Genomic DNA, 26747 nt, shown 5'->3' with positions numbered 1-26747 from the left:
GTGTATGTATATATGTAAATAGAATGTCTATAACACTGGAATCATAGTCTACATTTCATATACTGCCTTTCCCACAACAAACAGCACACTGTGTGTACCTTCTCATTTCAGTAAGGACCCTTCTAAATGTGTTTCTTTAAAATAATAAGTGCCTCCATCCAGTGGATGTGCCACAGTTGACTTAACTAGTGCTCTTTTCCTCAAATATTTTGACTGCAGATTTTTCCTATTATAGAAAATACTGTAATATTCTTGCCCTTTGCTCTGAATTACATGAAATGTTTCTTTTGTTGGAACTATCATTGCCTTTTTCCCCATGCTAAATGATGAATGTGTTCTAGCAATGTAAATCAAATTACCTTTTAAATGCAGAACTCCCCTCACCTAAATTAAGAAAACTGGTATTGTTTGGCAAAGAGGGCCAGATCTTAAAAATAAAATAGAGAGTGAGAATCAAAGAATGCACATTATTTCAGCTCTTACAGAAACCTGGATTGTATTGTGCAAATTACAAATATTGGCTGGGCACGGTGGCTCACGCTTATAATCCCAACACTTTGGGAGGCCGAGGTGGGCAGGTCATTTGAGGTCGGAAGTTCGAGACCAACCTGGCCAACGTGGTGAAACCCCATCTCTACTAAAAATACAAAAATTAGCCAGGTGTGGTGGCCTATGCCTGTAGTCCCAGCTACTTGGGAGGCTGAGGCAGGAGAATCAGTGGAACTCAGGAGGCGAAGATTGCAGTGACCCGAGATTGTGCCACTGCACTCCAGCCTGGGTGACAGAGTGAGACTCTATCTCAAAAAATACATGTATACACACACACACACACACACACACACACACTACTGGCTCTGTTCCTCCAGAAGTTTACCGTCTATTCCTAGGGAAGCCTGATACACACACGGGAGAGAATTAGAGAATAATTTATGAGAGACTGGTCATAATTTATGACACCTGGTCAGGGTGTCAACATGCTGGATGAATTTGTACTAAGATAGAAAACGAAGAGAAAATCCTTGCATTTTCTGGTGCCATTAAAGACTCCTAGAAAGAGTCAGAATTTGAGGTTGGTCTTAAATATCTAGGATTTAAAAAGACAGAAAACTACCTTATATTGAGCTCCTACAATGTGCTTGGTATTTTATATATATCATCTAAATTATTTCTTACAGTAACTCCATCTAATTATTGTTAAAGGCAATTAGACCCTTACGAAAAATATACAGTACCATAAGTTACAGATTTGTATAGTATAATAAGATTGGAAATACTGTCAAATACAATATGACTGAAATAGACACAGGACAATAAATATTTTAGAAATGGAAGAAATCAGGGCAAAGGGAAAGCATGAACAGGAAGAATAGGATAGGAAGAATGTAAACTCTATGAGAGGGGCCAGGTGCGGTAGCTCACGCCTATAATCCCAGCACTTTGGGAGGCTGAGTCAGGTGGATCACCTGAGGTGAGGAGTTCAAGACCACCCTGGCCAACATGGCGAAACTCTATCTCTACTGAAAAATACAAAAATTAACCTGGGCGTGGTGGCGGGTGCATGTAATCCCAGGTACTCAGGAAGCTGAGGCAGGGAGAACTGCTTGAACCTGGGAGGCGGAGGTTGCAGTGAGCCAAGATTGCACCACTGTACTTCAGCCTGGGCGACACAGCGAGACTCCATCTCAAAATAACAACACCACCACCAAAAATCCTCTATGAGGGGAAGGATTATTTGCTGGTTTTATTCACTAATGGATCCCATACAACTGGATTAATGGCTGAATGTAGTAGGTGTTCAATAAATATTTGTTGAATGAATGAATGAGGTGCCCAAGATGTTTGCTGTATGGTCCTGTGTACATTGCTAGTGGCCAGATGTAGTTTTGACTCTGAGCTTCCTTGTAGACAAAGCACACGGAGTAATAGGTTCAGCAAAGACCTCAGTTTATGAATAAGGAACAGGTTTAGCAGGCAGTGGGGACAGGTTTTGGCCAGGTTACATCTGGGAGAGATGGGGATCTACTGTAAGGGGCAGGACTGGTATGGGCAGTAGGGGCTGGTGCGCAGGGGAGGCAGAAAGGCACCGTTCAGCAGGTAGGCATGTGGTGAGTGGGGAGGAGCCTCTTGACTGGGGCCGGGAGCACGGTGAGCAGCTACCAGAGAGAGCCTGGGCAGAATTATTTAAAAGCAAAGGCAGGTCGGGCGCAGTGGCTCACACTTGTAATCCCAGCACTTTGGGAAGCCGAGGCGGGTGGATCACGAGGTCAGGAGATCGAGACCATCCTAGCCAACATGGTGAAACCCCGTCTCTATTAAAAATACAAAAATTAGCTGGGCGTGGTGGCGGGCGCCTGTAATCCCAGCTACTAGGGAGGCTGAGGCAGGAGAATCGCTTGAACCTGGGAGGCGGAGGTTGCAGTGAGCTGAGATTGTGCCAGTGCACTCCAGCCTGGCAACAGAGCGAGATTCCATCTCAAAAAAAAAAAAAAAAAAAAAAAAAAAGGCAATCCTGTCATTTCCTTCCTAGACCTATAACCTCTGTTTTGAACTCAATTATGCCTGCCCCTCTACAAATTCATGTGTTGAAGCTTTAACCCCCTGTGTGACCATGTTTGGAGGTCGGGCTTTTAAGGAGGTAGTTAAAGTTAAATGAGATCTTAAGGGTGGGGCCCTCATCCAGTAAGACTGGTGTCCTTTAAAAAAACCAAACATCGCATGTTCTCACTCATAGGTGGGAACTGAACAATGAGAGCACTTGGACACAGGAAGGGGGACGTCACTCACCGGGGCCTGTTGTGGGGTGGGGGGAGGGGGGAGGGATAGCATTAGGAGATATACCTAATGTAAATGACTAGTTAATGGGTGCAGCATACCCACATGGCACATGTATACATATGTAGCAAACCTGCACATTGTGCACATGTACCCTAGAACTTAAAGTATAATAAAAAATAAAACAAACAAAAAATAAATAAATTAATTAATTAAAATTAAAATTAAAAATAAAAATAAAAATAAAAAAAGACTGGTGTCCTTATAAGAAGAGGTAGAGAAACCAGAGCTTGCTCTCTGTCTGCTCACGCACAGAAGAACGGCACAGCAGGAGGTGACAAGCCAGGAGGAGCGGCCTCACCAGAAGCGAGCCCTGGCAGCACCTTTATCTTGGACTTTTAGCCTTCAGGACTGTGGAGGAAGTAAATTTCTGCAACAAGTCAGCCAGTCTGTGGTATTTCATTATGGCTAATATGAGTAATACAGTCTGTATAGAAAGATAGAGCCACACCCACGTGGAGACTACTGCAAAAGTGAACTTGCTTTTTTTTATTCAGGGCCTCACTCTGTTGCCTAGGCTGCAGCGCAGTGATGCAATCATACTTCACTGTAGGCTCAACTCCTTTGTTCAAGCAATCCTCCTGTTTCAGCCTCCTGAGTAGCTGAGACTACAGGCACCCACCACCATGCCCAGGTAATTTTTGTATTATTTTTAGAGACAAGAGTTTCCATATATTGCCCAGGCTGGTTTCAAACTCCTGGCCTCAAGTGATCCTTCCACCCCAGCCTCCCAAAATGCTGGGATTACAGGCATGAGCCACCATGCCCAGCCAGGATGTTCAGTTTTAGAAGAGACTTGAAACAGCCAATTCTGAGATGCTCCTTTTCTGTCCCGAAATATGTGAGAGCTGTCTTATTCCCACCTTGATAGTAACAGCAGCTCCCGGGCCCTCGTTCTCAAGAGACACGTAACAATACTAGGTTGGGGGAGGCAGGAAGGGCACACCCATGTAGTTGAACCGATCAAGTCCAGTCTCTTCAATTTTGGTCTGGCATTTTTCACTGTATGTTTTGCAGCCTATTTATCTAAGTCCCTGGCCCTTTGTGGCCCTTCTCTGCCCCACTCTGAGCACATATATGACTCACCCACAATTATAAATTAAAATTGTACATCACGGGAATAGATGGTGGGGGGACAGGAGTGGTCACTGCATACCCCTCATTTACAGCGTCTGGTCCCAACCATAAATGGCCCATGGGAAACCAGTGTCCTAGAAGAGGGGCCACGTGGCAGGAGCCTGGCCATTTGTTTTTCTTTGGCTGTCTTCTGGGCTTAGATTATGCTTATTCTTTCTCAACTGACTTCTATAGCCCCCAAAGCTCTTTCTTTCTTTTTTCACTTTGTATCCACTGAAGATCCTCCAAAGGTCTCAAAGTTATTTCAAGGAGAAATTTATGCTTCTGTTTTGTCCTAAGAGGAAATGCTATTTCTGAAAATCATGATTTATTTGTAAAGTTGGGCCACCATGCACATTATGCACTGACCAATTCAGGGAAGTAAAATTCACCCAGTCTACATCATGAATGGAGCCCTCTAGAACTGTGCAACACGATGGTCTGAGACTAGACTTTCACATGGTATTGGGCCAAAGTCAATTTGAGGTCATCTTCAGCTCAGGACTAACTGTGTGCTTCTTTGATAACCAATTAAGGGAAGCCCAGTATGTTGTCTTTTCTTTGCAGCTTGGATCTTGATGGCCTGGGTAGTCCTCAGCAATTGTTTTTTGTTTTTTTTTTTTTTTTTAGACAGAGTCTCACTCTGTTGCCCAGGCTGGAGTGCAATGGCGTGGTCTCGGCTCACTGCAACCTCTGCCTCCCAGGTTCAAGTGATTCTCCTGCCTCAGCCTCCCGAGTAGCTGGGATTACAGGCATGCACCACCATGCCTGGCTAATTTTTGTATTTTTGGTAGAGACGGGGTTTCACCATGTTGGCCAGGCTGGTTTCGAACTGCTCTCCTCGTGATCCACCCACCTCAGCCTCCCAAAGTGCTGGGATTACAGGTGTAAGCCACCATGCCTGGCCTTCCGCAATTATTTTTAAAGATTATAATAATAAGCCCAGTTGCTGTGGCTTAGTACTTTGGGAGGCTGAGGCGGGAGGATTGCTTGAGCTCAGGAGTTCAAGACCAGCCTGGGCAACAAAATGAGACCCCTATCTCTACAGAAAAGCAAAAAATCAGCTGGGCATGGTGGTGCACACCTGTGATCCCAGCTACATGGAGGCTGAGGCAGGAGGATAGTTTGAGCCCAGGAGGTCAAGGCTGCAGCAAGCCTTATGGCACTGCACTCCAGCCTGGGTGACAGACTAAGACACTGTCTCAGAAAAAAAAAAAAAAAAAAAAAAAAGCGAGAGAAAAGGTGAGAGCTGGGGTTTGTCCTGGGCCGATTTTTTCTTCAGCACAACTTAAATGATAGGGAAATGTGGGTTCAGAAGAAGCACCTCCCCCTACAACTCTAGGGCTTTGCCTTTACCAAGCTTCCTTCAGTATCTTTTCCAAGGCCATAAAGTCATGTCGGCTGGGTGCGGTGGCCCACGCCTGTAATCCCAGCACTTTGGGAGGCCAAGGCTTGTGTATCACCTGAGGCCAGGAGTTCGAGACCAACCTGGCCAACATGGTGAAACCCTGTCTCTACTAAAAATATAAACATTAGCCTGACATGGTGGCACACACCTGTAATCCCAGCTATTCGGGAGGTTGAGGCAGGAAAATTGCTTGAACCCGGGAGGCAGAAGTTGCAGTGAGCCAAGATCACGCCACTACACTTCAGCCTGGGCAACAGAGTGAGACTCCATCTCAAAAAAAAAAGAAAGTCACATCAACACATTTCTCTAAAAACTGGTTGAAAAGGAGCCACTTTTGAAGAGTGTGCACAGCAGAGCAGCTGCTCGCCCCTAACTCTGTTCCTATGTTGGGGAGCAGATTTGGGGCTAAATGTTGAAAAGTGAAGAACCTGTGAAGGAAGTGGCTTAGAGGTAAAAGGGAATTCGAAGAAAAATAACTGGTCCACGAAATTTGGTTTGAAAAATGCATGTAAAGAGCATGAACTACTTGAACTTCCTTTTTGGTTGCTGGACTGTATTTCTGTGATCCCAGTAGACTCTGAGACTGTCACATGGGTGACAGTTTTGCGTATTTGACATGAATTACACTAGTGAATGATGTGGAGGTAAGTGTAAGTAAATTAGTACAGGTTTGTGGTATTAAATAAAGTTTCGATAAATCAGCATCATTATTAGCGCAAAATCCATGCAGAACGTGGATTTTGGAGTTGGCTGAACTATCCAAATTCCGGCTCTGTAGCTTACTGGTCACCTTGAGCTTGTTTCTGGCTTCTTTGACCCCTAGTTTCCCCAGCTATAAAGAATACAGATATGGGCTGGGCGCGGTGGCTCAAGCCTGTAATCCCAGCACTTTGGGAGGCCGAGGCGGGCGGATCATTAGGTCAGGAGATGGAGACCATCCTGGCTAACACGGTGAAACCCCGTCTCTACTAAAAATACAAAAAATTAGCCGGGTGTGTTGGCAGGCGCCTGTAGTCCCAGCTACTCGGGAGGCTGAGGCAGGAGAATGGCATGAACCCGGGAGGCGGAGCTTGCAGTAAGCTGAGATCAGGCCACTGCACTCCAGCCTGGGTGACAGAGCGAGACTCCGTCTCAAAAAAAAAAAAAAAAAAAAAAAAAAAGAATACAGGTATGGCCAGGCATGGTAGCTTATGCCTGTAATCTCAGTACTTTCGGAGGCCGAGGCGGGCAGATCACCTCAGGTTAGGAGTTCGAGACCAGCCTGGCCAACATGGTGAAACCCCGTCTCTACTAAAAATACAAAATTAGCTGGATATGGTGGCGCATGCCTGTAATCCCAGCTACTCAGAGGCTGAGGCAGGAGAATCGCTTGAACCCATGAGGTGGAGGTTGCAGTGAGCCGGGATCGCGCCATTGCACTCCAGCCTGGGCAACAAGAGCAAAACTCCGTCTTGAAAAAAAAAAAAAAAAAAGAGTAGAGATATGAGAGGCTACCTCATTAGGTTGTTGTGGGAATTAAAGGAGATAACCTATTTGCAAAGCACCTAGTACAGTGTCTGGCAGGGAGGAAGGCTTCATTTAAAATAAAAAGTACATGTTGTAAAAAGAAAAAAGACACACACAAAAAAGTACATGTTGCAACAATTTCCATTCATGCCTTGTGATAGTAACTGTTGTTTGAGGAGCTCTTCCCAGCTGCCGAGTCTCTCTGGGATGCCTCCAAGCCTTAGCATTCAAGTCGGGGTCAGAGCAGCTAAAGGCATTTCTAGACACCAGGGTCCATGCCAGATGTTCATCATGGATGGATATTGGTCAAGGGATCTGGACTGCCCTTTTTCTTAAAACAAAACCAGCAAGGCTCATTCCTTATGGCTTTGCACCAGAATTTGCAGTCCAACCTAATTAAAGGGCAGAGGGTCCATGTGCACACTACTAAACCAGAACATGTACTGTGCCCCGAGCTACTGTGTGTATGTGTGTCAGGGGATGGGAAGGAAAGTTAAAAACAGAGGAAAGGGTCTCTTTGCTCTTGCCTAGGGTGAGCTTTTCAGTGAACTCCTGCATAAAGACCCCAAAGCATAAGCAAGTCTATGCTTGATTGCACATGTGGCTTAAGCCAAGGGGACTTTAAAGGACACGCACAAGCTGGAGCGTGTGCAAAAGAAGCATTTCCCTGGAGCTGTCAGTGCAGAGAGGTGGAGGGAGGTAGCAGTCACTCCTGAACTGTGACTCAGGGTGGGTGTTTGCTGCATTCTCCACCCACTTCCTCTGTGACCCTGAACTAGCCATGCCTCATTGACAAGCCTCAGTGTCCTCATCTATAAGATGAGCCAGATGGAACCTGTGAACTGTATAGGGCCACAGCGAACTTCAGCAGGACAAGCCCCTCCCCGATCCACTATTGCCTGTGGCTGGAGCAAGGTGAGGGTTATCTGCAGCAGGCCTGCAGGCTTGTCTTTGTGAATCTGAACCAGTCACCGGCTGCCTCTCTCAAAGGCACCAGCCTCAGAAGGAGGGGGAGTTTGCCCTTTGTATTCCTTAAAAATAGAATAACAAATAGACAACACTTGGAACCTTTGAGTCTGGAAGTCAGTAATTAACTTGAGTTCTTGAGAAATTGTACATGTCAGCTTAAAGGAGGGAAATTGGTGGTGAGCTGAGGCCCAGGCTGTGGGTGATCAGAAGTGTGGCGTCTCGGTCCAGGATGCAGGTCCCTGACTTGTGTTGGACATGGTAAGGCCAGGGCACTTGCAGGGATCAGGGTAAGAACCCAGAGCCCTGAGGAGCACTTGTAGTTGCTGTGGAGTGGGTCCCGTGACAGATCATCCTGGTTATCTATTGCTGCAGTACAACCCACTCCAAACTCAGCGGCTTAAGAGAACAGTTATTTTATTGCTTATGATTATTTGGGCCAGGAATTGGGAGAATTTGGTGGGGCAGTTCCCTGCCTCACACAGCATTGACTCGGGTTTCTTGCTGGGATTCAGCTCACGTCTGGGCTGGTCCAGAAGTCCTAGGAATGTTTTGCTGTTCGGTCAGAGACCTTGGCAATGAAGAGCTGGACGACTGGGTTCAGCTGGGGCACTGGGATGGCTGGGCCTGCCTCTCTCTCTCTCTCTCTTTCTCCCTATAGTCACAGGGCCTCTCCTTTTCCATCCAGTCTCTCCAGGTGGTCTCTTGAGTGGGGTCACTAGATTTCTTACATGGCAGCTTATGGCTCCCCAGAGAGAGTAAGCAAAACTGCTAATTCTTCTAAAGGTTAGGACCCACATGGCACGGTGCATTTTTGCCATATTCCATTGGCCGAGCAGTCACAGAGCAGCTCGGATTGAAAGGAGTGGAGGAATACACTTTACCTCTCAATAGGGAATTGACATGTTGCACAGAAAAGCGCAGGAATTGAAGGCAGCTGTCTTCGGGGGTAAAGCTGGAAAAGGATTTGGAGCCTGGGGTCGTGTTAAGGGCAATGGAGGGTAATGACGCCAGAAGGTCTTTGCGTGTGCAAGGGTGTCAGCCTAACTGTGCGAGAAGATCAAAACTCCTGACTGCAGGAGTGAGATGTACCCAACATGAGCCTTCTTTGTTCCTTGCATCCTATAGTAAATAATTCTGACCCGGTGATCTGCTAACTCTGACTATGGCTGCCTGGACCACAGCGTTGAGAAGGATTCTGAGACCACGTCAAGCTTCAGTGCCATGATGCATTGGTCATGTTTCTCTTGGGTATGGAATTGAGGAGTGGCCTTGTGTCATTTAGATTTATTCCATACCTGGGTCTGACCATGCTCTGGTCTCACCAGAAGGGAGACAGGTATATTCATTGGCCTCAACATTTGCCATGTGTTTTCCCAAATGCCCCGTTTGCAGGGCTGGCTTCCTTCTTAGCGACTGCCTGCAGCCTGCCTGGCCTTCGAGGTGTGCCTCCTTCTCCACGCTCTGCTGGACGACCCTAGCTTCTGGATTTCTATAACCTTGGGCTAAGTGATTTTCCACCATGAGATACTACCATGCATTGTTAATTATCTTTTCATCTGCATACTAATTATTCCCAATTAGGCTGCTTGATCATTGAAATCAAGAATACATCTTGGTATCTGCTATGGTTTGGATATTTGAGCCCTGCAAATCTCATGTTGAAATTTGATCCCTAATGTTGGGCCTAACTGGAGGTGTTGGGGTCATGGAGGTACATCCATCATGAATGGCTCGGTGCTGTCCTTGTGGTAATGAGTGAGTTCTTCCTTTGTTAGTTCCTGTGGGAGCTGATTGTTAGAAAGAGCCTGGCACCTCCCTCCCCTCCTAAGTAGCTGGGACTACAGGCATGCGCCACCACACACAGCTAATTTTGTGTTTTTAATAGAGACAGGGTTTCACCATGTTGGCTAGGCTGGTCTCGAACACCTGACCTCAGTTGGTCCGCCTGCCTTGGCCTCCCAAAGCGCTGGGATTACAGATGTGAACCACCACGCATGGCCACTCCACTTTCCATTTTACCATGAGCAGAAGCATCTTGAGACGCTCACCAGATGCAGGTGCCAGCACCATGCTTCTTGTACAGCCTTCAGAAACGTGGGCGAAATAAACCTCTTTTCTTTATAAATCATCCAGCCTCAGGTATTCCTTTATAGCGACACAAATGGGCTAAGATGGTATCCATCCTTCTGATACTCAGTAAGTACACTGGCATTTCTCTTTAATGGCAGTGACTAAAGACAAGCATCAGGAGAAGATTTGAACCTATTGCATCTGTCTTTCCCTGCAAACAGGCATCAGTGATGGAAATAGGTTTGTAGCCACCAGGTTGGCTCAGTAAGTTTTGTCAGGAAAGTTTGCCTGGATTGGACATAAGGGTGGCCAGCTAAGGCTGAAGCAGAACTGTGGGTCAGGTACCCCCTAGAGGCTGGTTCCGATTGCGGTTGTCAGGCAACCAGGGCTGATGCATGAGTGATTCCTAATGCTGCATCTGTGGGTTCTGCTTGTGTCTCGGCTTCCGCAGTACTTGTTTGAACGATCATGTTAGATGCTTCCATCAATCTTCTGGTAGATGGATGGGGGATGTTTAAAGACTCCAGAGAGGGAAATAGTGCCACTGAGGAGGTAGGAGAAACTTTCGAGGTGTTATGGGAATGGGAACAGGTGATCAAGCGTCCCTATTATGCAACCTCATCCCGTCCAAGGAAAGGTTTTGTTTCTTTTTGCTGCTGGAGAGCTAATGTTTATCTGGTGCTTATAATCCCATATCTGCAACTCAAAACTGAGAAAGTGGATTTGGCAGAATTCCTTTGAGTCATGTACTGCTCTATTTGAGCTCATCTGTTTGGGCATATAAAGTCCCTAGAGACAAATGTGAAGAAACAGACACATAATTTATGTTACTTTATTTCTAAGAAATAAAATGCCTGGGGCCAGGCGCAGTTGCTCACGCCTATAATCCCAGTACTTTGGGAGGCTGAGACGGGCAGATCACGAGGTCAGGAGATTGAGACCATCCTGGCTAACACGGTGAAACCCTGTCTCTACTAAAAATACAAAAAAATTATCCGAGTGTGGTGGCGGGCACCTGTAGTCCCAGCTACTCGGGAGGCTGAGGCAGGAGAATGGAGTGAACCCGCGAGGTGGAGCTTGCCGTGAGCCGAGATCTTGCCACTGCACTCTGGCCTGGGCAACAGAGCGAGACTCCGTCTAAAAAAAAAAAGAAAAAAAGAAATAAAATGCCTGGTTCTATGGAACCTGGGTTGGTCCATGGGTTGATAGGGCAAGGTGGGAAAAGTCAACATCTTAATTTTGGGCAGGACTCTTAGATATCTGATTTCTGTCTGTTCCTCTCCCGTCTCTGGTAGAGAGGGCTTTGTAGTAGAGAGGGCTTTATAGAGAAAGTTTCTCGAAGAAACTAATTCAAGATTAGATTGGTTCTTCCCTGGAGACAAACACACCTGGCTGACATACCTGGGAAGGTTCATAGGTTTTTGGATGTCCCATGGGAAAGTCATGCTTCTTTCTGGTCCAGCAATTCTATGGGTCATCCAGCATCCCCACTGAGTTTCCTTGTGCATATCCAGGAACCAAATAAATCAGGATCTGTTCTGTGATCATTAAGATACAGAGGCAGTTAATGTTATTTATGACATACTAGAGGCTGGATGACATCTTAAACTAAATTCAGAATCATCAAAGGAAGATAAAATTATATGTGGCTCAGCCACAATGTCAAATAAATTAATTTTATTGACTTTTTGGTAGCTGGTCACCTAAAAGTTGTTCACTAGAAAAGCCACTTAGTCACAGACTCCATTTTACCAATTGCTAAGAACAACAGCAGTAACAAGTATAATTTGTTGAGCGTTCAAGTATAATTTGTTGATACCAGCCACTGTGCCACATGCTTTATGTACCCACGATCTCATTTCATCATTCTGGACTAATGGGAGCTTCTGATGCCACCATTAAGAAATAAATACCATAAAAGAGCTGATTCCTTCATCTCTTTGTTGGTTTACATGGCTTTTGTGAAGTCATTCCTGAAAAGGTTGATTCTTGACTTTGATATAGCAAACGTTGACTGAATCTTCCTGCATTCTCTTAGCCCATGCAAAGCTCTACAGGGCATATGGAGAAGGCCCCTCTTCTGCTATTTCTTTTCTCTTCATTCTTGCCCCAAATCCATGATCTCACACTAGATTAGGGACTGCCTATATATGAATTTGGCCCATCTTCTCCCAAAACTAGCTTTCTCTCTCACTTCCATTCAATTTCAACATAATGACAGATAGAACCAACGCCTCTTTTCTCTCTTTTGAAGAGGATGTACTTTGCACTGCTTGGAAGGAATGAGTTGTTAATTTACAGTTACTGAATGCTTATTCACATTCAGCCATCTGTTTTAAAATGTACCCGGGATTTGTTTTAATCAGGTATGGTAAGAGACACAGACATGGAAATGGCTGTCATGAAGGAAGAAGCTTATACTCACAGATCCTTAGAAATAGAGGCCCAGAACGCCACACGGGGCCACACCTGGACACACTGGGTCAGGAGGCAGAAGGAAATTGAGGGGAAAGTGTGGGGAAATGTCTTTTTTGTGGTTTTTGAGGCAAGGAATGGGCAAGGCAGGGTAAGCAGGTTCAGAATTGGCAAGTTTGTTGTAGGCCAGGCGCGGTGGCTCACACCTGTAATGCCAGCACTTTGGGAGGCCAAGGTAGGCGGATCACTTGAGGTCAGGAGTTCGAGACCAGCCTGGGCAATATGGTGAAACTCTGTCTCTACTAAAAATACAAAAATTAGCCGGGCATGATGGTGGGCACCTGTAGTCCCAGCTACTGGGGAGGCTGAGGCAGGACAGTTGCTTGAATCCAGGAGGTAGAGGTTGCAGTCAGCTGAGATTGTGCCACTGCACTCCAGGCTGGGTGACAGAGTAAGACTCAGTCTCGGAAAAATATAAAAAATAGAATTGGCAAGTTTGAATAATTTTAGTGGCCGTTGGGGTGCAGGGGCTGTCCCTAGTGGCTTGATACCTGGCCCTGGATGATTAGGGCAGGGGGCCCTGAGTGAGAGTTCAAAGAGGTCGTAGGGGTGGGGTGGCAGTGAGAGGGGACAGGAAGGCCTCTTGATTGATAGATTAACATATGAAAGGTGTACTGAAGGTAAGTGGTTTGTTATCTCTAAGAATTGGCTAGCTCTAGAAGAGGAAGTCTCTCCCCAGTAACAAGGCCCCAGACTCCAAAACATTAAGAATACGGAAAATAAGAAAAAAGAGTCCATAGATCATCCTTTAAAATATTTCTCCAAGAGACGGCGTGTATCGAGTGCCGGTTGTGTCTGGCCTTTGCGAGTCTAGACCCAGTGTGGTATTGGAGCTAGTCCTGGGCATGTGGGAGGCCCTCAGTTAATGTTTGTTACATAAATGCTGAATGAATGCTTCAAACTTGTGACTGGAATATACAGATGTGCCTAAATCGCTGTCTCTGCCCTCAAGGAGAATGCAGTCTAGCCTGGGAAAGAGACGCATACATATATTTATTATAACATGATCACCGCCATATTAAAAGCCACAGTCATGTCCAAACCTACTTCTCCTAGGGTCTTTGCTACCAGAGAATGGTGCCAGTAGCTTACCTGGCCACTTAAGCCAGAACTTGAGTGACCTTAGCTCCTTGCTTGTCCCTGCTTCCGTCCCCCTTAACCTCCCGAGCCTTCAAGTTTGGTGCATTCTACCTTCTGAAGCTGTCCCTGAATTTGTCCCTTCTCCATCTCCACTGACAGTAATGAGAGATGCCATGTGGCTGCCCTCCACCAGCCCCTCCTAGAGGCCTGGTTAGAGTGGGACGTCCCCATTCCTGTTGTCCTCTGTGCCACGCAGAGCCTGAGCACTAACTCAGAGCAGCTGTCACCAGCTGCTGGTGGGCATCTGGGAGGGGACAGTGCGGGAGGGAAGGCGGGAGCCCTTCCGGGGGCTTTGCCACCCAGGGAGTCCTGCTTCGGATGCTCTGTCGTCCCCGGAAACCACTGTCTCTGGAAGGAGCCTGGAGCCAGCACAAGTCCCAGGGACAAATTTGTGGTAGACAGTTTGGCTCGGCCCCTTCCAGCTCCTCTTTGCCTCTCTTCCTCGCCTCTCCTTCTCCTAATTTCCCTTGGGGCCTTCTGAAGGGGTCTGGTTTGACAGTCCTGTCAGCTCCTCCCTATAACTCGTTCTTGCATTAATGGAATTTAAAGGTCACTCTTTTCGCTGGTTTTGGTGCTGTAAAAGAGCAGAGGAAGGAAGGTGAGATGCTAAGGAGGGCAGGATGCGTGTGTCAAGGAGTGACTTCCCAGTGAGGAAGGTGAGTTGGGAATCTGCTGATTTATGGAGGACAACCCTGTGTGTTTCCCAGTGCAAGGCTGTAATTTGGTCTTCTACCTTCCCAGCCCAGGGTGTGGAGAATAAACTGAGGCAAGAGACAGAGGGCCTGGGGGAAGAAGGTTTGGTAGCCAGAAGCTCCAGTCCAGGTTCCATGGTCTGAGTCTGCAGGCTCCAATTTGAGGCTGGGAGGCCTGAAAGAAAGGCATCTTAGTCTGCCTGGGCTGCCATAACAAAGTACCACAGGCCGTGTGGCTGAACAACAGACATCTATTATCCCACAGTTCTGGAGGTTGGAAGTCCAAGATCAAGGTGTTGGCAGGTTTGGTTTCTTCTGAGGCCTCTCTCGTCTTGCAGATGGCCACCTTCTTGCTGTGTCCTCTTCTGTGCTTTTGCATCCCTGGTGTCTCTCTGTGTCCTAATCTCCTCTTCTTATAAAGCCACTAGTCAGGTCGGATTAGGGCCCACTCTAACAGCCTCATTTTCTTTTTTTTTTTTTTTTTTGAGATGGAGTCTTGCTCTGTCTCCAGGCTGGAGTGCAGTGGCGTGATCTCAGCTCACTGCAACCTCCACCTCCTGGGTTCAAGTGATTCTCCTTCCTCAGCCTCCCGAGTAGCTGGAATTACAGGCGCTTGCCACCACATCCGGCTAAGTTTTTGTATTTTAGAAGAGACGGGGTTTCACCATGTTGGCCAGGATGGTCTCAAACTCCTGACCTCGTGATCTGCCCGCCTCGGCCTCCCAAAGTGCTGGGATTACAGGTGTGAGCCACAGTGACCTGCCTAACAGCCTCATTTTAACTCAGTGACCTCTTTAAAGACACTATCTGTAAATACAGTCACATTCTGAGGTACTAGAAGTTAGTTTCAATATATGAATTTGTGGCGGGGGTCACAATTCAGCTTGTAACGAAAGGATAGCACGGTGTTAGGAAGGCCTTTGAATTGCTGTTCTCACAAATATTCAGGTGGCCAATAATTTGTGAGTCAATGGTGTCTATTCAATAAAATGTTGAGTCATTGGATTCCACTATATGATCTAGGAGCAACTTTACTAGTGGAAAATAGGATGCTGTGTGAAGTGTGCAATCTATTAAGTAGAATTCCAGCAAACAGAATGGGCACAGAAAAGGGGAAAACTGTTGAACTAAGCAGACTAGAGGTTTTGAGTTTTTGCTGTAATACTTGCTTACTTGCACAATTATTTATTCATCCACTGCACTTGCCGACAAAACAGTAGCAGGTGCCAGAGTTTTAAAGTTTCTGAGTGACAACTTGAAACTGACAAAACTTGTACTAAATAAATTATTTCTATATATTTGGAAAAACTCACCATTATTCAGTTTTAGCAATAGAAACATCACTAGTATTCCAAAGGAACATAGTTGGAGAATCATTAAGGGAAGCAAAATCCCTGTGTTTTCTCTAATTAGAAGATTTAGGGAACACAGGGCCGGGCGCGGTGGCTCACGCTTGTAATCTCAGCACTTTGGGAGGCCGAGGCGGGCGGATCACGAAGTCAGGAGATCAAGACCACGATGAAACCCCGTCTCTACTAAAAATACAAAAAATTAGCCGGGCGTGGTGGCGGGCGCCTGCAGTCCCAGCTACTCGGAGAGGCTGAGGCAGGAGAATGGCGTGAACCCGGGAGGTGGAGCTTGCAGTGAGCCGAGATTGCGCCACTGCACTCCAGCTTGGGCGACAGAGCGAGACTCCGTCTCAAAAAAAAAAGAAGATTTAGGGAACAAATAGTACTTTTCAATGATTACTGAAAGAAAGAGGACTTGAGAAGCTAATCATTTACAGTCTAGCTTCTCCATCCATTTTTTTTCGTTTAGTCATTTAATCAACAATAATTGATTGAGTGCCTTGAATATGCATAACAAATTTTGCTAGACACTAGTGATACAGAAGTAAATGAAACTCGATCTCTGCCTTGAGGACCTCAGTTACCAGTTAAAAATTTTAGTTGCAAAACACAGAATCAACTCTAGCTGGTTTAAGCAAAGAGATTATTTATTAAAGCAGCTCCAGCAGAGGCCGAATTGGCCTGGAAGCAAAGCAGCCAGTCCAGGCAATGCACTGCCCCAGTGGAGATCTTTCACTCATATCAGTGCCCTGGCACCAATGCTGGATGCTGAGTACAAGACACTACTTTAACCTCCTCAGCTGTCCAGAAGACAGTTGCTTCTTCACCTCTCTCTCTTCTGATTGGCAGAGCCCAGATCACATGTCTACATCTCAGCTGCAGGGGCAGCTGGGAAAGCAAGTTTCTGGCATCTGCCTTAAAGAAGTGCAGAATCAGAAGAAGGGAACTTCTGCAAATAGAATGTAGAAAGGCAATGGGTAGCCAAAAAGCATAGCAGGTATCCATTCTAAGCTCCCAGTCTAATGGAATAAACAGACATACATTCAGAAACATCACAACATAGTGAAAAAATGCTATACTCGAGGTATGCTTATGGCATGATGATATAGGGAAACTTCCCCTTTGCCTCTGAAGGTTCACTGCAAATCAGCTGACAAAGGGCAGATTAATAGGAGAAAAAGAATACAAATTTATTTCACCATAGTTTTATGTGACACGGGAGCCTTCAGAATGAAGACCCAAAGATACAGGGGAAAGTGTCCATTTTCATGCTTAGGTTTAACAAAGTTTGGACTGCCATGTAGAAATATGATTGGACAAAAAGTGTATGATCTAGCATGAATTGACTGAGTGGGGAAACTTAGCAAGTCCTATCTGTGTAGCTTCTACTTGGCCTCTCTGTGCAGTGTTCTTTCCTCCTGGGGATGGGGCAGGACCCTCTCTGGGATGGGAGTCTTATGACCTACAATCAAACAAGATAGGTCAGATAGTTTCTTTATGGACAGTTTTTACACAAAGGTTGGGGAGAAGGTGGGAGTTAGGGTAATATTTTTAGGTTTTATGACTGACTTTGGAGAATAGGGGTTCTGGTTTCTATGAACCGCCTTGGGGAAAAGGCTGGTGGGGAGAACGAGGGAGTCAGAGATAAGAGGGCAGGAGGAGGTTGGAGAGATCTGCTTCCGATGCCTTCATTTTGGGTTATTTTCTGAGCCCCAACAGTGAAGACCAGTAAGGGAGTTGTTAACAGACTGGCGTGGTCAGGGAAGGCTTCCTGGAGGAGGTGATGGATGACTGAGCACATCCTGATGGGTGAACCAAGAGAGGAGCAGCTTAGAGTTAAATAAGAACAAGGACCCTCACTGTCTGACTTTAAGGTGCCTCCACAGTGAGTATGCCAGATTAGAAAAATGGAAACTGATGAAGCCAGAAGAAAAGACAGATTGGAATCTGCATGCATTCGCAGGGAAGCCATGTGAGAACTGCCTGGAAAGTGCTCAGGCCCTCCCCTCATAGGGCTGTCCACATAGCTGGCTTTGCTTATGTCCTTCTCCCTCCCAACTCTGTTTTCTTCAGATGTCCTAACAGGTTAGGGCTTCCAGTTGGAAATATACAGTGCCTTTTCAGAGGGGCTTTTTAGAAATGCAAAGCCTGACTCCAAATAACTGTCTCTTTTTTTTTTTTTTTAGAAAAAGTATTAGGAAACTAATAAGGAAAGGAAAGGATAAAGTGAAATGTACAAGTCACGCCGTAACTAGCATGCATATATTTATGGGCTATCTTTAAAAAAGAAAACAACCTCAAAGGCAATTAAATTATGCCTAATGCTTTGCAATTTTTTCTGCCTTCCCTATCTTAGATTTCTTAAAAAAATGAGTCTTGGCTGTCTCAAAAAAAAAAAAAAAAAATGAGCCTTAGCAGTGCCTTGCAGTTGTATTTGGTCAATAAATATTTATTAATAATGAGGAGGCTAAGAATGAGGATATTTTAAAGGCGGAGATTGGTTTACAGAGCTGTTATGTGGAACTCTACTTCCCCCTAAATCTGTTTCTCCTCTGGATTTCCTCATATCCATAAATTGCATCCCTTAGTAATTGGCTTAACTCAGACACATAGCCCAGCCATCATTCCTCCCTCTCTCACCCCACGAACCATCCATCAGCAAGCCCTGTCTGCTCAAGCTCAACATCATCTTGAAGGTCGTCTTCTCCCCAGGTGCACTGCTTCCATCCCCAAGCAAGGCTGCTTCCTCCAGCCTAGACAACCTCACATTGCTTTTCTCTAGACCGTTCTCACTGTAGCCAAATATTTCACAACAGAAATGTCTCTTTTGCGTAAAACTTTCCAGTGCTGGTTTCCCATTGCTCTTAGACAAAATTCAAGGCCTTGCGTGAGGCAGCCCCTGACCACACTGCACACTCTCCTCCTCCCTCTCACCTTGGCTGGCCGGCCACACTAACCTTCAAGCCATTCCTCAAGCACTCCCTTGGGTTCCTGGCTCAGGAGCTCTCCCACTGGCTGGACGGACAGCCTGCCCCCTCCCCTGTGCCCTCCCACCCTCTCCACTCTGTACAGCTGATTTCTAATTATCTTTTATGTTTTTTCCCCTTCATTTTGTTTTTATTATAGCATGTTTGCTTAATTTACAGCAAGCAGAAAATAAGCTGGGTCTTGTTTTGATCCAAACATTAATGTTTTAAAAGTTGTACACAAGATTTGTTAAAAAGAACGTGTAAAAATGCCTTTTTAGAAGCTTCTGTAAGAAAGAAAATACAAAGTTTAACCGCACAACTTTCCTCTTTGCTAGAACTGCAAACACTGCTACAGTTTTTTGTGGGTTTTTTTTTTTTTTTTGAGACAGAATCTCACTCTGTTGCCCAGGTTGGAGTGCAGTGGTGCGATCTCAGCTCACTGCAATCTCTGCCTCCTGGGCTCAAGCGATTCTTCTGCTCAGCTGCCCAAGTAGCTGAGATTACAGGTGCCCACCACCACACCCGGCTAATTTTTGTATTTTTAGTAGGGATGGGTTTCACCATGTTGTCCAGGCTGGTCATGAACTGACCTCGGGTGATCCACCCTCCTCGACCTCCCAAAGTGCTGGTATTACAGGGGTGAGCCAACATGCCTGGCCCACTGCCACAGTTTTAAATAGACTTTTTGTTGCTTAAACTATGCATCCAGGAAAATCTAAAGAAACGTGCATATAAATGATTGCATAGCAGAACATGAACATTAACTGCAAACAGTAAAGAAATGAAAGTTAGAAATACTCTCAAATACACAAAGATTCTAGAATGAATCCCTTAAACACATTCCACAAACAATATTTAAAAACCATTGTTTTGGTCTTTACAGGCAAAGCCTAGATTACTAAAACCAAAACTGAAAAAAGTAATCTTTTAAAAAGAATCATTTCTCCATGATAATTCTTACTTATTTCTGTAAGCAAGCAATCTGAGATTTTTTAAGATGCTAGTTTTTTGTTTTGTTTTGTTTTTTTTCTGGAATGAGATTGGACATGTCAAGTCACTTTTGTCCCCAAAATGATCTTTCATAGAAATGCTAGAAATTATCAATGGTGGCCGGGCGCGATGGCTCACGCCTGTAATCCCCGCACTTTGGGAGGTCGAGGTGGGCGGATCACCTGAGATCAGGAGTTCTAGACCAGCCTGGCCAACATGGTGAAACCCCGTCTCTACTAAAAATACAAAAATTAGCCAGGCGTGGTGGCAGGTGCCTGTAGTCCCAGCTACTCTGGAGGCTGAGGCAGGAGAATGGCGTGAGCCCGGGAGGTGGAGCTTGCAGCGAGCCGAGATCACAACACTGCACTCCAGCCTGGGTGACAGAGCAAGACTCCATCTCAAAAAAAAAAAAAAAAAAAAAAGAAATTATCAATGGTTAAAGGTATTACTTCTTTATTTTTAGTCAGGTATTACACTGATAATCAAAAACTCAAGATGTGACTCTTGCTTAAAACTGACTGATCCTTTTTCCAAAATTATTTTAAATTTCATAGCACCACAGAATCACCTAGAGTGAGAGTGTTGTCTTTCAAATTGCCTCTTATTTTATTATTATTATTATTATTATTATTATTATTATTATTAGAGATGAAGGCTCGCTCTTGTCACCCAGGCTGGAGTGCAATGGCGCGATCTCGGCTCACTGCAACCTCCGCCTCCCCGGTTCAAGTGATTCTCCTGCCTCAGCCTCCCGAGCAGCTGGGATTACAGGCGCCCATCACCACACCTGGCTAATTTTTGTATTTTTAGTAGAGACGGGGTTTCACCATGTTGGCCAGGCTGGTCTCAAACTCCTGATCTCAGGCGATCCTCCCACCTCGACCTCCCAAAGTGCTGGGATTACAGGTGTTAGCCACCACGCCCGGCCCTCAACTTGCCTCTTTTCGAAGAAACTGAGGTGTGAAAGGCAAGCCTCTCTCATAAAGAGGCGGGAAATTTTGGTACAAATGCACAGGCCAAGTGCTATAAGCATCAGAATTTCAATTCTTTTACACTATGCACACACACGCAGAACCTACTTTGAAACAATTTACTTGCTTCTAACAGCTGTAAGAAAACTAAGCAATATTATGGTCAACAATGCTCCTTAAACTTTAGCGTAACTGCATAAGAACATTATTTTCCCCTTACAATTATTTTGGCCATCATCAACGTGCTCAAATTTTAAGGTGAGCCTTTGTGATGTTTTCTATGTTCCAAATCTTCATGGGAGCCAGAAAAAAGTCACGAAGTCTCCATGTTTCAGTCAAAGACTCAATCTCCCTAAAAGGCCGGGTGCAGTGGCTCATGCCTGTAATCCCAGCACTTTGGGAGGCCGAGATGGGCGGATCACCTGACATTGGGAATTCGAGACCAGTCTGACCAACATGGAGAAACCCCGTTTCTACTAAAAATACAAAAATTAGCCGGGCATGGTTGTGCATGCCTGTAATCCCAGCTACTCGGAAGGCTGAGGCAGGAGAATCGCTTGAACCCAGGAGGGTGGAGGTCACGCCATTGCATTCCAGCCTGGGCAACAAGAGAGAAATTCTGTCTAAAAAAAAAAAAAAAATCTCCCTGAAAATACTGTGTAACCCAATTGGCATCATTCCCCAAGACAGTGGGGTTAACAAAAGAACAAATCCACACTGCATCATAAATAATGATCATGGGCCTAGACATCTTGACAAGACATAAAGGTCCACCCTGAACCTAAATGCATCTGGCCAGTCAGTGTTGTACTGTGGCTACCACCTCACTTTTGTATCATTCTATCTTATTAGCAAGCTACATTTCTAGGTTAACAGTTCTACCAAATATGAATATGAAAGTTTATTTTTAATAAGAGAGTGTTGCAAATTATGGTCAACTAACATCCTTTCACCAAATACTTCAAGCATAAAAAATGAGAATTTTTATAGAAATATACAGAGACACCACAAATTGGTAGCTGGCCATGACATTAAACAAACTGGACTCCTAAGAGTGGCTTCTTGGCTGGGCACAGTGGCTCATGCCTATAATCTCAGCATTTTGGGAGGCCGAGGCGGATGGATCACCTCTGGTCAAGAGTTTGAGACCAGCCTGAGCAAAATGGAGAAACCCCATCTCTACTAAAAATACAACAACAAAAAATTAGCTGGGCGTGGTGGTGCACGCCTGTAATCCCAGCTACTTGGGAGGCTGAGGCAGGAGAATCACTTGAACCCGAGAGGCGGAGGTTGTGGTGAGCCGAGATCGTGCCATTGCACTCCAGCCTGGATTGGCTTCTCAACAGCGTATTATTTTAATTATAACCATTGCCTGGTACAGGGAAAACTAACAAGTGTTTTTTAAGCATCATTGCAACATTGTATTCCTGATAATTTACGTAAATAAAACTATGAGTAAATGAATGATCCATGTCTAAAAATGATCATGGTTTATACTACCAGGGGCCACTGGACTTAGGACTAGTCCAAGACCTTGATCTAGATTTTGACCTAGACCTAGACTATGATCTTGACTGAGATTTGGATCTAGGTGGTCCTTTTTTCCTTGATTCCTTTTCATATCTTGAGCCAGACTCACAATGTGCTTTGGAATCGGTTTTTAGAGATGCGTCTAGTTTTGGTGTGAGATGCAGGCCTACAACATGATTTAGCCTTCATTTCTTTCTTAGGCTGGGACTTGGACCGTGATCTTGAATTGGATTTAGATCTTGAAAAATATCCATTTTGGTGTTTGAAGCTATCATTGCCGGAATGGCTTCTGCTACGCCGTGGTCTTCCAGTTGGTCTTTTTCTAGGACAGTCTCTTCTCACAGGGCCGTTCCTCTAGCTGCCTGGGTCTCCACTCTCTGCTGCATGAGTAACAGATGATGAAATAGGCACTCTTGGGTACTCCTGGGTCTTCCCTGCAGATGCATAATGGAGTGGAAAGCGTGCTGAACTGTGGAGGCAGGAGCACAGCTCTGGAGCCCTACGGCCTCCCCTTGGCTGTGTAACTTGGGGAAACTCACTCCATCCCGAGCCTGCCTTTCCCTATCTGTAGATTGTGAGCAGAGGTGCCTGCTCTGAGTTATCTTCCAGGGCCACAGAGTGATGCTTGCACATGCCATTGCCACCTCTTTAAGTGTACAGTAGTAGTATATTACCCAGCATGGGACAGGCGCTGTGGCTCACGCCTATAATCCCAGCACTTTGGGAGGCCAAGGCAGGAGGATCACCTGAGGTCAGGAGTTCGAGATCAGCCTGGCCATCATGGTGAAACCCTGTCTCTCCTAAAAATACAAAAATTAGCTGGGCGTGGTGATGCATGCCTGTAATCCCAGCTACTCAGGAGGCTGAGGCAGGAAAATCACTTGAACCCTGGAGGTGGATGTTGCAGTGAGCCAAGATTGTGCCATTGCACTTCAGCCTGGAAGACAAGAGCAAAACTCCATCTCCAAAAACAAGTATATTACCCAGCATGCCTAGGTTTCATTTGGGAAGAGGAGGATCAACTTAAAGATGAGAAACCCAGATCAAACAAAGTTGCCTGGACAAAGTTTCTGTACCCCTCAGCAGATCTGGGAGGACAGAGGGTGGGCAGGGCGGGCCTGGGCTTGGACCTGGGGGATGACCATCCTATTTGAGGCTTTGACCTGTACACGCCACTGTGGTCTAGAGCACAAGTTTGGCCCAGAAAGGTGTCTACTGTTCAGATAGTAAAAAGCTGTATTAGGGCATTGTCCCATTGCTGTAAAGAAATACCTAAGACTGGGTAAATTATAAAGAAAAGAGGTTTAATTGCCTTGTAGTTCTGCAGGCTTTGCAGGAAGCATGGTGCCGACATCTGCTCAGCTTCTGGGGGGCCTCAGGGAGGCCTTTACTCATGGCAGAAGGTGAAGCGGAAGCAGGCACTTCACATGGCAGGAGCATGCGAGAGAGAGAAAGGGTGGGGGTGCGACACAATTTTAAACAACCAGATCTTGCAAGAAGAACTCATTCACTATCACGAAGACAACACCAAGCCATGAGCGATCCACCCCCACCATCCAAACACCTCCCACCAGGCCCCACCTCCAGCGCTGGGGATTACATTTTAATATGAGATTTCGGCAGGAACAAATATCCAAGCTATTTGAAGAGCCAAGTGAGAAATTCCTTGCCAAGAATAGGCATGAGCTTGATGTCTGCTTGACTTGGACTGTATTTCTTCATCTTAGTGAGATGCCTTTTGGGCCACTGTGAGAGTGGGGTTGGTTGAAATTCTTCTTTCTTCCAATACTACCTCCCACTGCAAATATACCAGCCTGCATTCAGTTAAGCTGGGTTCTTGCTATAAGGTCACATGGCCGGGAGCGGTGGCTCACGCCTGTAATCCCAGCACTTGGGGAGGCCGAGGCAGATGCATCACCTGAGTTGAGACCAGCCATGGTCAACATGGTGAAACCATGTCTCTACTAAAAATACAAACAATTAGCCAGACATGGTGGTGGGCACCTGTAATCCCAGCTACTCGGGAGGCTGAGACAGGAGAATCACTTGAGCCCAGGAGGCAGAGGTTGCAGTGAGCCGAGATCATGCCATTGCACTCCAACCTGGGCAACAAGAGCAAAGCTCCGTCTCAAAAAAAAAGGCCGGGCACGGTGGCTTAGGCCTGTAAACGCAACACTTCGGGTGGCTAAGGTGGGTGGATCACGAGGTCAGGAGATGGAGACCATCCTGGCTAACACGGTGAAACCCCGTCTCTACTAAAAATACAAAAAATTTGCTGGGTGTGGTGGTGGGCGCCTGTAGTCCAGCTACTCAGGAGGCTGAGGCAGGAGAATGGTGTGAACCCGGGAGGTGGAGCTTGCAGTGAGCCGAGATCTTGCCACTGCACTCCAGTCTGTGCGACAGAGCCAGACTCTGTTCAAAAAAAAAAAAAAATCAGGCAGAAGACCGTCGCTGATCACCTATGGGCATGTGCTATAGTTGCAAAGAAGTCGAAAATTTCTTCTCTGACTCTAAAGCATGATTTCTCAGCATTATTGACATTTTGGATGGGATGATTCTTGTTTGGCTGGGGTGGGGGACTTGGCAGCATCTTCTGGCCTCTATGCACTAGATGCCAATAGCACAGCACACCCCTAACCCCCCATACACAGACACACACGACCACTGAGTATGTCTCCAGATATTGCCAAATGTCCCCTGGGAGCAAAATCACACACACACCCCTTGAGAAATGCTGCCCTAAGGAAAGTAATGACCCAATAAAGAGGATGGACATAAAGAATTTAGAAGAGGAGAAACGGAGGAGTGGCGTATTTTAAGCTGAATGTAAAACACAAATGCTCTTATGCAAGTCATCTCGCTGTCTGGATGTTGAAGGGCACTTGATTTTGGATGCTCCTTGTGAGTGCTAATGGTGGTGGGGCAAAGATGACAGTGACCACATTCGATCTGATGCTTCTTTATAGCTTTGATCTCGCCTAGGAAAATTCGGAGAGTTACATGCTTCTTGGTTGCAAAGATTTGTTTGCCCATGGACATTTGTTGCAATGGCGATGAAATGATATTTCATTTATAAAATGACTAACAGAGTTGTTGGGAGGATTGAAATGATGTATGCAACAAAGTTGGCCTCCAATTCATAGCTATTTTATGCATCATTATTGATTAATTTCTATTCCATGTGGTATTTTTATTATACCTATTATGCAATGTGCATCTTGTTTATTTTTTATTTTATTTTTTTGGGAGAGTCTCTCTCTCTCTGTCACCTAGGCCAGAGTGTGGTGGCACAATCGCGACTCACTGCAACCTGTGCCTCCCGGGTTCAAGCAATTCTTGTGCCTCAGCCACCCGAGTAGCTGGGATTACAGGCTAAGCCACCGCGCCCGGCGGCAGTGTGCATCTTCTATGGCCTATTAGTATATATATTAATCAAATGAGATACATAGCCTTACATGAGAGAGATAGAAATCTTTTTTTTTTTTTTTTTTTTTTTTTTTGAGACGGAGTTTCACTCTTGTTGCCCAGGCTAGAGTGCAATGGCATGATCTCGGCTAACTGCAACCTCCGCCTCCTGGGTTCAAGCAGTTCTCCTGCCTCAGCCTCCCAAGTAGCTGGGATTACAGGTGCCCACCACTACACCCAGCCAACTTTTGTATTTTTAGTAGCAACGGGGTTTCCCCATGTTGGTTAGGCTGGTCTCAAACTCCTGACCTCAGGTGATCCACCCGCCTCGGCCTCCCAAAGTGCTGGGATTACAGGCATGAGCCACCGCGCCCGGCCGAGAGATAGAAATCTTATATGATCCTCACAATCACCCTGCAAAACAGGTGGCACCATGCCCACTTTACAGATGAAAAGTGAGATTTGGAAAGGTTTAGTGTGTTGCTCGGGTCACACTGCCTGTACAGGGTGGGAATGGCGTTTGAACTCAGAGTGTTCTACTTTCTAGACCTGCCTTTTTTCTACTACCCTGGAAGGAACGTGAGGTTAGTAGTTAGAGGACTCTCCTTAGATTTTTTCGTCCATCCACCAACTTCAGAACAATCTTTTTACCTGAGGGTTGTTTTTACAAAATGGGTACATGGCTTTTCTACCCAAAGAACTGACAGACTCCAAGAGGACAGAGAGTGCATCTTGTGATTCTTTGTATCTCAAGAGTCATATCTAGAGCTAGTTCTGTTTTGTTTTGTTTTGTTTTGTTTTGTTTTGTTTTGTTTTGAGACTGAATCTTGCTCTGTCACCCAGGCTGGAGGGCAGTGGTGCGATCTTGGCTAACTGCAACCTCCGTCTCCTGGGTTCAAGCAATTCTCCTGTCTCAGCCTTCCAGGTAGCTGGGATTATAGGCACATGCCACCACACCCAGCTAATTTTTGTATTTTTAGCAGAGACAGGGTTTCGCCATGTTGGCCAGGCTGGTCTTGAACACCTGACCTCAGGTGATCTGCCTGACTCAGCCTCCCAAAGTGCTGGGATTACAGGTGTGAGCCACCGCGCCCAGCCCAGAGTTAGTTATTAATAACTATTTGCTGTTTGATTTTCCTGACTTCTAGCAAGATTTAGTGTTTGAGGAGTAAAAACTCTTCACGCCTCTTAAGGGGTGGAAATTCTGTCTGTATTCTAACTGTATTATCTATGAGAGGCAGGGTACATGTGATTTTGCCAGGAATTGTATCTCTCTTAAGATGGGCCACAGGAGAGGGTCAGCCCTCCACCCTCCACTCCGCCAT

The 26747-nt window shown here is 45.8% G+C and overlaps 1 protein-coding gene and 1 long non-coding RNA gene across 3 annotated transcripts in view; one reads left to right on the top strand and one right to left on the bottom strand.

The window, feature by feature from the left end:
• The window catches only part of PDZD2 (PDZ domain containing 2), a 483697-nt gene that overhangs the window by 64629 nt on the left and 392321 nt on the right, over window positions 1–26747 (top strand). The window lies entirely within an intron of this gene.
• LOC134732812 (uncharacterized) lies at window positions 10521–16361 on the bottom strand. Its single transcript, XR_010116370.1, has 3 exons — window positions 16344–16361; window positions 11303–11439; window positions 10521–11038 (listed from the first exon to the last, which is right to left on the bottom strand). It is a non-coding gene; the product is annotated as an uncharacterized lncRNA (long non-coding RNA).

The sequence above is a fragment of the Symphalangus syndactylus genome, chromosome 16 (genome assembly GCF_028878055.3).
Source record: "Symphalangus syndactylus isolate Jambi chromosome 16, NHGRI_mSymSyn1-v2.1_pri, whole genome shotgun sequence".
In the NCBI taxonomy this organism is placed as follows: Eukaryota; Metazoa; Chordata; class Mammalia; order Primates; family Hylobatidae; genus Symphalangus; species Symphalangus syndactylus.
This window is presented reverse-complemented; position numbering and strand designations above follow the sequence as displayed.